The 9,575-nt window shown below is 37.8% G+C and overlaps 1 long non-coding RNA gene across 1 annotated transcript; it reads right to left on the reverse strand.

Annotated features, from left to right (window-relative positions):
• Positions 1 to 1,670: 1,670 nt before the first annotated feature.
• On the reverse strand, positions 1,671 to 3,723 carry LOC149494646 (uncharacterized). The gene is made up of 2 exons (XR_016321827.1): positions 3,673 to 3,723; positions 1,671 to 1,985 (listed from the first exon to the last, which is right to left on the reverse strand). It is a non-coding gene; the product is annotated as an uncharacterized LOC149494646 (long non-coding RNA).
• Between the last annotated feature and the right edge of the window lie 5,852 nt (positions 3,724 to 9,575).

The following is a 9,575-nucleotide window of genomic DNA, read 5'->3' on the forward strand; positions in this document are numbered from 1 at the left end:
CTGTTCACAACCTAAATCCCATTTGATAACCTTCCATTCTACTAATGTTGCCTATTAATTTGTTAAGGATAAGAGAGTATTCTTATTAATTATTTTGTCTACTAATCATCATTAATCGCGATCTATCTAATCACCAATAATTCAACTTAGTATTTATTACCTATCTTAAATATTCACCTTTATCTAATACCTATCAACACAGATTTTTCAATTAAATTTCGTTAATTCCCAACCTAATACTACCTTACCATCCGAATATTACATTAAGTTGATCTCAATAACTCCTTCGAGTCTGATTTACATATACTGTTAACTTCTTTACTCTTTTGTCCTCAAGCCATAATGCTAACATTTTAATTAGTCTTATTTGACTAAGTGTTAGGCACCATGTCTGGAACTATTGACTTAACATCTATCTATTGCTAACGTATATCAAGCTCAGATTCAACTCACCTGTCTCACCTATCTTTGACTTCATATTTGACTTTAGAATTTTCAACAACTCCTTTCCTTATCTAAGTCTAGTAAGATATTTATGAATTCTTCTAATTTTTATCTACTACTTACTCCTCATATATATATATTACAACTCGTCATATATCCTTCCTTATACCCTTAAATTATCCAAGTTCATTTCTATTGTTATCTTTCTCACTTATACATTAAACAATCACATTCTTCACATCAAATCGCCACTTAACTTCTATACCAAAATCGGCTACCCGACATTTCCAGCGTTCATGTTCTCAACTTGACTACTAACTGTCTACTTACTTATTATTATCTCCACCAGTCTTATTCTTCTTTTTCCAATCTTCTTTCAAAATTTTACTATCCTTTTAATCATTTCATTTTATGATCTAATCCAATTGGCCCCGTGATATAAATAGACAGCTTTCAAAAATAATTTACTATATAAATAATCAATTTCAAATTATTTATCATAACACAATTTGAATTCAAAATTAAAATGGGGTTTTAAATCTAAAATGTCAGGTAAATAAAATGAAAACAAAAATAAAAGGTTTATATTTTTGAATAAACTCTAAAGAAATTCAGTAGCTGTGTTGAAAACTAGACACGAATTTCTAATTATCTCAAAGTTATTATTTATGTTCATGAATCTACCATACCAATGAAAATCCTATTTATTCTCTACACTATCCTACTCACTGACAGGAATAGAGTTCATATGAAAAGTAGTGTACTGGGTGATCAGGCCAATCCACTACCAACAAGTATTACTCTATTCCCTAGCCTAAGGGTTGATACCAACTCTAGCCCCTATAGGTATTTCGATGGGTTCATCCTATTGTCCACTACTTTCACTCAAATCCTCAATTACTTCTATCTATGGACCATTGGTTTACACAACAAGTATGGATTTTTCCTTCATAGGGTTCAGTGCGTCCACCCTCCCTAAGAAGGAAATTCCCAAGCATCTTTCCTTATGTTGGTTACGGCCGATCCCAACATAAAGAAATTTTCTATACTCCGCAGTTGTGTCCTAGAACTCTAACCTATGCTCTGATACCAACTTTGTCACGACCCGATTCCATGGGTCGGACCGGCACTAGGGCCCAGGTAAGCTTAAGGCCCCCGAGGCCCGTAGTAAGCCTGAAATACTAAAATTTGCTATCTCAATATAAATTTCAAATATTCAGCCCAAATTACAAAAAAATAAACCTCAAGATTTTATTACATCTCGGCCCAAATTTATCTTCTACAAAATTCCACAGTTCGGGCCAATTTACAATACATCACATTTCTAGTATAGGCTCACAGAATCATTTCGTCTACGATAATACACGACTAAATGTAAGTAAATTCTACAACTGCGGAGTCACTAACTGTTTGACATACAAAGCCTTTTTTTTTTTTACATACAGTTACATAGTAAAATAATTATGGAACTAGGGAAAATTTCTTTAGTGCCCTGCGTCGAAGAAACGTAACCTAAATCGAATTAAAGAGAAACTTACTTCCTGAAAAATTAAACAAGACATGTGAGTTTTCTAAAGAGTAATAATTATTACACAACACACACAGTCACACAAATGTGTAAACATATCAATCTAGTCATCCGACTAGTTATATGCTCACGCAGCCAGTCACACAAATGGCATGTCACCAGCACTCACAAACAATTTCACCTTCAAATAATCACATCACGTGGAAATTGGTCAGTGGAGTCACCGAACCCCCGATGAGCCGTCCTCCCACATGGCTCATCCTCTCACATGTGCACCAGGGAGCCGATCCCCCATACTGGCCGACCGGTCTAATCCTCACTTGACCAGCCCTCTCATTGTTTTTCTATCCTCTCTTTTCTTTTTCATACCAACAGGAGGCAACCCGGTGGTCTCCATCCAATCTAGATCATCAAGCGCTCACAACAGGAGGCCACCCTGCGGGCTGCGATCAAATCTAGACTGTCCGGTGCGCAACGACGAGAAGCCAACCCGTGGTTAACAGTAACGGTAATTGTAGGTGCACACGGGGGCGCCGATCTCCCATTTACTCGGCTAACAGAAACAGAATCAGGATCCACATAACAGAATCAGAATATAACAGAAATCAAAATCAGGATCCGTATAACAGAAACAGTCTCACAAACCCTTGGTGACCCACTTCATCCCCATTCCACACAAACAAAGCATGGCATTATCACAACACAATTAATCAAACATTGCAATTAAATGCGGACATATTGATCAGTTGAATATCGTAATGCAATGCAACATTAGACATCCATTCTCAATTGCAATTAAATAAGTAAATAAATAAATAAAAATTAACAATAAACAACAATGATGAAATAAATAAATAATTGAATAATTAAATGAATAATCATGATCATAATAAAATAGTCAGAGCACTTTATTTATTAAATAACAAGTTATAGAAATAATCTAAATAAACTTATTAATTATGTTGTTAATTAAAATTTAGTCTAATTTCTATCAAATTTCGGCAGCATCTCCCCTAAAAATAAGACTATCTACCTGTTTAAATATCACAATAATATTATATATTTATCAATCAATACACACAGCCCATCCATCGGGCAATTCAAATCAACCCATCCCGTCTGCCATAATTTTATTTTTTCAATCATTCGATCAATCATCTCAGACAGCCAATCAGCTTCAAGCTACAGATATCATCCATCACACTTACATATACACTCTCAATAATTCCAAATCAACTAATTAACAATTTATATTAACCTCTAAGCGTGATTCAATAATATTGTTAATTGCCCCTATAACTATTTACTTGAATTTATAACTTCTCCTAACGATATTTATTAAAATTCCTAAATTGACTTACATAAATATTAGCTAGGAATTCTCATCTCATTATTAAACCTCCTAATTATAATTATAGCGCATGTAATTTATTTGTCAATGTTCTAAACCAATTTGCTATTACGTTATTCTAAAGAACCTAAACCAGTTAACTGATCATATTCCCTATCGCAATTACCACATACTAACCAATCTAATCTATTTACAAAGGACTATAAATGTTCTATATATTTTTAAGCTATTTCTATACCTAATTTCTTATTATTCAACTTAATCTATTTAATTACTGAATTAAATTCATTAATCAATTAATTATTTTTACATATATAAAAAAAATTGAGAGTTTAGTCTTAGAGCGTACCAATTGAGAATCGGGCGACGATTCCGGGATCAGCGTGAAGGGAAGAAAATTATGTCTATCGAGGCCTCACCGGAGTGTCGCCGGCCGGTCACTGGACCGCCGCTGCCGCCGCCGTGCACGGTGGCCGGAAAAGTTAAACCGCCCAGAAAATTTCAAGGTCACCACCACCCGACTCCAATTTTTGTGAGGAATCCAAATCTGCTATCAATTTATTGAGCCAGTGGCTCGTTTGGCCGGATCGAGCTCCACAGCCACCTTCAAGCCGCCGTCCATGGTGGTTCCTCAAAATTCAAGCAAAATCACACATTGGTGGAGGGAAAATGTCCATGGGGAGGAGAGGAGTCGATCGACGCTGTTCCTTCAAGCTGCAGCCGTCGCAAACGGCGTGGATCGCCGGATCTTCAACTCGCGACGCTGAGTTGCTGCCTCCTTCGATCTCGACCTCCATTCGACGAAACAAGACCACCAGTGAGCTCCTCTTGTCGAGAAGATGAAGATAAAGGGCTTGGTTGCCGGATTCCGTGGCCCGTCGACGGAGAACGCAGTGGAGCAAAGGAGAGGGTGCTGTCGCGCGAGGAAGAAGAAGGAGGAAAGGAAGGGAAAGAAAAGAAAGAAAAAGAAAAGAAGGGAAGGAAAGTGGGCTGGGCCATTCGGTTTGATTCGAGCCGGTTTGGTCCGATTTAGCGATTTGGTCTCATTTTGATCGATTTTTGAGTTTTTTTTTTTTTTTTCATTCAGTTTTCGGATTATTCGTGTGGTTTTCGAAAAAAATCAATTTGCGTTTCGGGTCCGGTTCAATTTATTTTAATTACTTTAATTAGGTTTCATAACATTTCCTCCATTAACTAAATAAAAATAAAAATATAGCTAGTAATCATATTTGATTTTTAGGAAAATTAATTTATATATATACATACTAGATTAATTGCTGGACTTTCATTTTATTACTCGAGAATTTAACTGTTCTCGATTCAAAGTTTTCGACATTATTTTTGGGCTTGGGCCCAATTTGCAAAACTTGAACTCAAATTAAAATTGTTCACTATTTACGGCCCATACCGTCAAAAATTCAAATTTTTGATTTAAGAAAAATTCAAAGGTTTCGAAAATAAAAATTCAGGGTGTTTCAATAACTATGGTGAAATTGCCTTTATTTCGAACAAATTCGGCTTAAGTCCAATTAATCAATAATTGTGACTAAAAGGCCTTAATTCAAACACGTTTTTCTTGGCAATAAAATTGTCTACATTACAATCGAGTTAATCAATTTTTGGCAAACACATTGCCTATAAACTAGATTAACTACTTTCAGCGACAAATCGCTTAAATCAATTCTTTGGCAAATGCCTTAAAATTAATCAACTTATTTCGGCTAAAGCCTTAAATCAATCATTTTGGCGACAATCGCCTAACCTTTTTTTGGCAATAAATTGCCTAAATCAACATATTTGGCTAAAAGCCTTCAAATACCGACTTTTGGCACAAATGCCTTAATCATTTTGGCGACAATCGCCTAACAAAACATCTTTTGGCAATAATAAACCCAAACATCAATTTTTGGCAAACTAATTGCCTAAATCATTCTTTTTGGCTAAAAGCTTTAAATCAACACTTTTGGCATCAAATGCCTAAAAATCAATCAAGTTTCAGGCAAAATGCCTAAACAAAATGCACAAAGCATACACACACTCATGCATAAAGCATACCCATTCAAAGCCCTCTAAAAGAGGCCTATCGAACTACGTTGACTTTGATCTTCCATTCAAACGGAAGTACGTAGACACGTTCGGGATTTAACCCCGGACGGCAAGTCGAAATCACATAAACATTTTCATTTGGTCCAATTACTTTGCAAAGCATTCATTCTTTCAGGTTAGTTCATCAGCATGACATAGTCTCGGGATCCACCTCGGGTTCGTAGACCATGCCTTAACATTGGGATAATTAATCTAGCGATTAGGTTAATTAAAAATTGGAGTCACTTAGGGTTTTTTCCTAGTTTACCTTAAAATAATTAAACAAGGTGGCGACTCATACATTCACGTGCATTTCTGCCTTTAGTCATATGCATAACATGCATTCCTATGCACATGATGTTTGGGTAGGGGTTCACAGGTGGTGCTTTCATAGGCCACGAGTATGTGATGGGGGTGGCGCTAACATAGGCCATGATCAAATCTGCTTATGTTCATTCTGCATGAGTACGAGCCTTAACGAAAAATGAAATTTTATTGTTGCTAGAAAAGAATGAAGACATATTTGTATTTAGAATCGTCTTATTGCTTTCAAAGTATTTGAATTAAACGAATGAGATTATATTATTTTAGTAAACCTTACGTTGGAAATTAATGATTATGTTATCAAATGAATTTTCAAAGCATGATATTCAGGTACATGGTTTTACAAATAAATAGTATATGTATTGGTATAATAAATGTGCAAGTAATGAATTTATGAGTTGAAAGAATTAAATTCTTTATGTTGTTAATTAATAGTTTATTAGATATTTCTTTTGCTATAAATGTAAATGTATGTTGAAATTTAATGATTTTATGTAATTTGTGTTTTAAGTAAGTTGTCATCGCAACTTTAGTAAGTATGTGAATGATGAGCACAACTGAGTTTTATACTCAGCGCGCTGATTTTTATCACGCGCAGGTTAAAGACTGTGGTTGCTGCTTGAAGACTAGACGAGTAGCATCAGGGCAGAAGTGACTATTGTGGCAGTAGTAGATTGAGATTTATGTACTTAAGAACTATGGCATGTATAAGTATTATATTTTCGGAGATTGTATTATTTGAATTATAACTTAAGCATGTAATTAGCAATTATGTTGGTGTCTATATTCGGAGATAAGCTTAAGATTCATTAAATGATTGAATATAAAATATTTCAAGAGAGTTGGAATGATTAGTTTATTAAGACTTGATATATATACTGAATGCAATTAATTGATGAATATTAAAATGCTATTGAGGATTTATATAATTATGAAAATATAGAAGTGTTGTTGTATTATGATGATTATTTGGAGATGTTGGGAGTTTGGAGTTTAATTGGGAGTGTTTTGTATTCACATGTTTGGCGAGCTCAGTTTTTAAAAGGGAAATTCTTACAGTATTTATGTAAGATTTTTCCCAATCTATTTTTCAAAAAAAAAAAAAAAAGAGATGAAAACGAAATGAAATGATTATCTATAAAAAAAAAACAAATTACTCACTACACTTGTGAATACTCAATTACTTCTAATTCATAATCTTATTTAATGATTTGTATGTTAAGTTAAGTCGGTGTCTCCGGCACCGAATATGGCATCCATCGTCGGATCTCACAGGACGGACGGAGGGTGTTACAAATAAAGCTAAATTAAATGTAGAAAAGCAGTAAAAGAATCGCAAGGAGCGTAGGGGAGAAGGAGCGTCCGTCAACACAGACTGAGTGAGTAAAAACTGAGGACCCGGGGCCTATTTATAGGCAAAACCCGGGCTGGAGGGCGGCAGCTGCCGCCGGAGACGGCGGCCGCTGTCCCCGAGGAGGGCGACAGCTGCCGCTGAAGAGGGCGACCGCTGCCGCCGTGGCCGGCGGCAGCTCCCGTCGAGGAGGGCGGCCGCCGGCGGTGAGGGCGGCTACTGCCGCCGTGAAGGGCAGCAGCAGCCGCTGTCGCCGGCGACTGCCGCCGGCGCCGGCGCCGGCGGACTTTCTAGTTTTACGTTCTGGAGGCTTTTCCGAGAGTTCCGGACCTCCAAAAAATATTTCGGGACCAGTTTCTCGATCCTCGCGACGTCTCGGACGTTTTAAGTACCATATTGGCATACTTCCGGTAAATTTTCAAAATGGCCTCTGGTCCGGCCGGACTGTTTGCAGTCCGAAAAAAACTGGCTTTTTGAGCCTCAAAATTTGAGTATTCACAAAACCTAGAGTCTGTAATCAAGTCCTGTATTGAGTCTGAGTCTGACCCCGAGTCTGAAACCAAGTCAGAGTCCAGTTCCAGTTCTGTGTCGGATTTAGAAAATCCAGACTTTAAATTTGATGTAATTTTTGAGGAAGATTCCGTCATAATCAATAAAGACTTGCAAATTCTTGACTACCCCGTGTGTCTATCTTTCCAAGCATTTCCAAGCAAAAATAATGAAAAAGAAATAAATGAAATAAAAAATGAAAAGGAAAAAATAATAATTGGCAAAGAAGAAAATGAACATACATACATTGCATCTGACTGTGTGAACAGGGAACAGGTCAGTGAATGTTTGAAGAAGTTTGCCGATTGCTTCATGTGGAAGGCAAGTGACATCACGGGAATTGACCCGGCAATAGCGGTGCACAAGATTCCAGTATACCCTGAGGCTAAGCGAGTAAAACAGAAGCTAAGGAGGCTAAAATAGAATGGTCCTTGAAAATCAAGGAGGAAGTAGCTAAGCAATTAGAGAATAAGTTCATAGAACCCATTGCCTACCCAACGTGGTTAGCAAATATTGTGCCGGTGCCGAAAAAAGATGGCAAAGTCAGAATGTGTGTGGATTCCCGAGATTTGAATAAAGCATGTCTGAAGGACGACTTCCCCCTGCCACATATTGACTTGTTGGTGGACCGAATGGCTGGACACGAGATGGTCTCCTTGACCGATCTCGCTGTCGGGTACAATCAATAATGATGCATTTGCCAGACAAAGAGAAAACGGCATTCATCACGGAGTGGGGAACCTACTGCTACAGGGTTATGCCTTTTGGACTCAAAATGCCGGGGCAACCTATCAAAGAATGGCAACGACCATCTTCCATGACATGATTCACAAAGAAGTAGAAGTGTACGTGGACGATATGGTTGTTAAATCAAAAATAGCTGAAGAACATACAACAGCACTTGAGAAGTTCTTCCTTGGACTTCGAAAGTACAATTTAAAGCTCAACCTGGCGAAATGTCTTTTTGGAGCTACATCTGGAGTATTTCTAGGGCATACGGTCAGTCGGAGGGGCAAAGAGATTGACCCTTCAAAAGCCAAAGCCATTTTGGAAATGCCAGCACCGAAGACAGAAAAAGAGGTTCGGGGTTTCCTAGGAAGGCTACAGTACATCAGCCGCTTCATTAATCAATTGGCCGATACTTGTGGTCCGATCTTCAAATTACTCAGGAAAGGAGTAGCCGTCAAATGGAATGAGGATTGTTAGAAAGCTTTCGACCAAGTCAAGCAATATCTGTTATCCCCGCCGGTTTTACAGCCACCAAGGCTAGGAAAGCCTTTGCTATTGTACCTATCAGTGACAGAAGAAGCGATGGGTGCAATCCTAGCTCAACAAGCAGAAGATACAAGGGTAGAAAATGCCGTGTATTACCTCAGCAAAAGGATGCTAGAATACGAGCTAAAATACAATAAGATAGAGAAGTTGTGCCTGGCTCTAGTTTGGGCTTGTACAAAGCTGCAGCACTACCTCTCGTCCTACACCACATACGTTATTTTTGAATCGAACCCCTTGAAATTCCTTATGGAGAGGCCGGTTCTTGACAGTAAGATGGCTAAGTGGGTGTCGGTGCTCGCAACCTATGATTTAAAATTTGTACAACGGAAGGCAGTGAAAGGCAGAGCCTTGGCTGATCAATTAGCAGAATTACCGGTCGAAGACCAAATGACGGAGGTAGAATTCCTGATGAAGACTTGTTGAGCTTGGAAAGTGAAGTCTGGGAAATGTACTTCGATGGAGCTTCAAACTACCATGGAAATGGGGTTGGAGTCGTATTCAAAACTCCTTGTGGAGAATACGTCCCAATCGCAGTCAAGTTAGATTTCGACTGCACCAACAATGAAGCCGAGTATGAAGCTTGCATAAAGGGGTTAGAAGCAGCCCTGGAAAAGGAAATAAAAGTCCTCAAGGTTTTCGGGGATTCCAATTTAATAGTCTCCCAAGCT

Source organism: Jatropha curcas, chromosome 7, assembly GCF_041381405.1.
Source record: "Jatropha curcas cultivar XTBG-Jc1 chromosome 7, XTBG_Jcur_1.0, whole genome shotgun sequence".
Classification (NCBI taxonomy): domain Eukaryota; kingdom Viridiplantae; phylum Streptophyta; class Magnoliopsida; order Malpighiales; family Euphorbiaceae; genus Jatropha; species Jatropha curcas.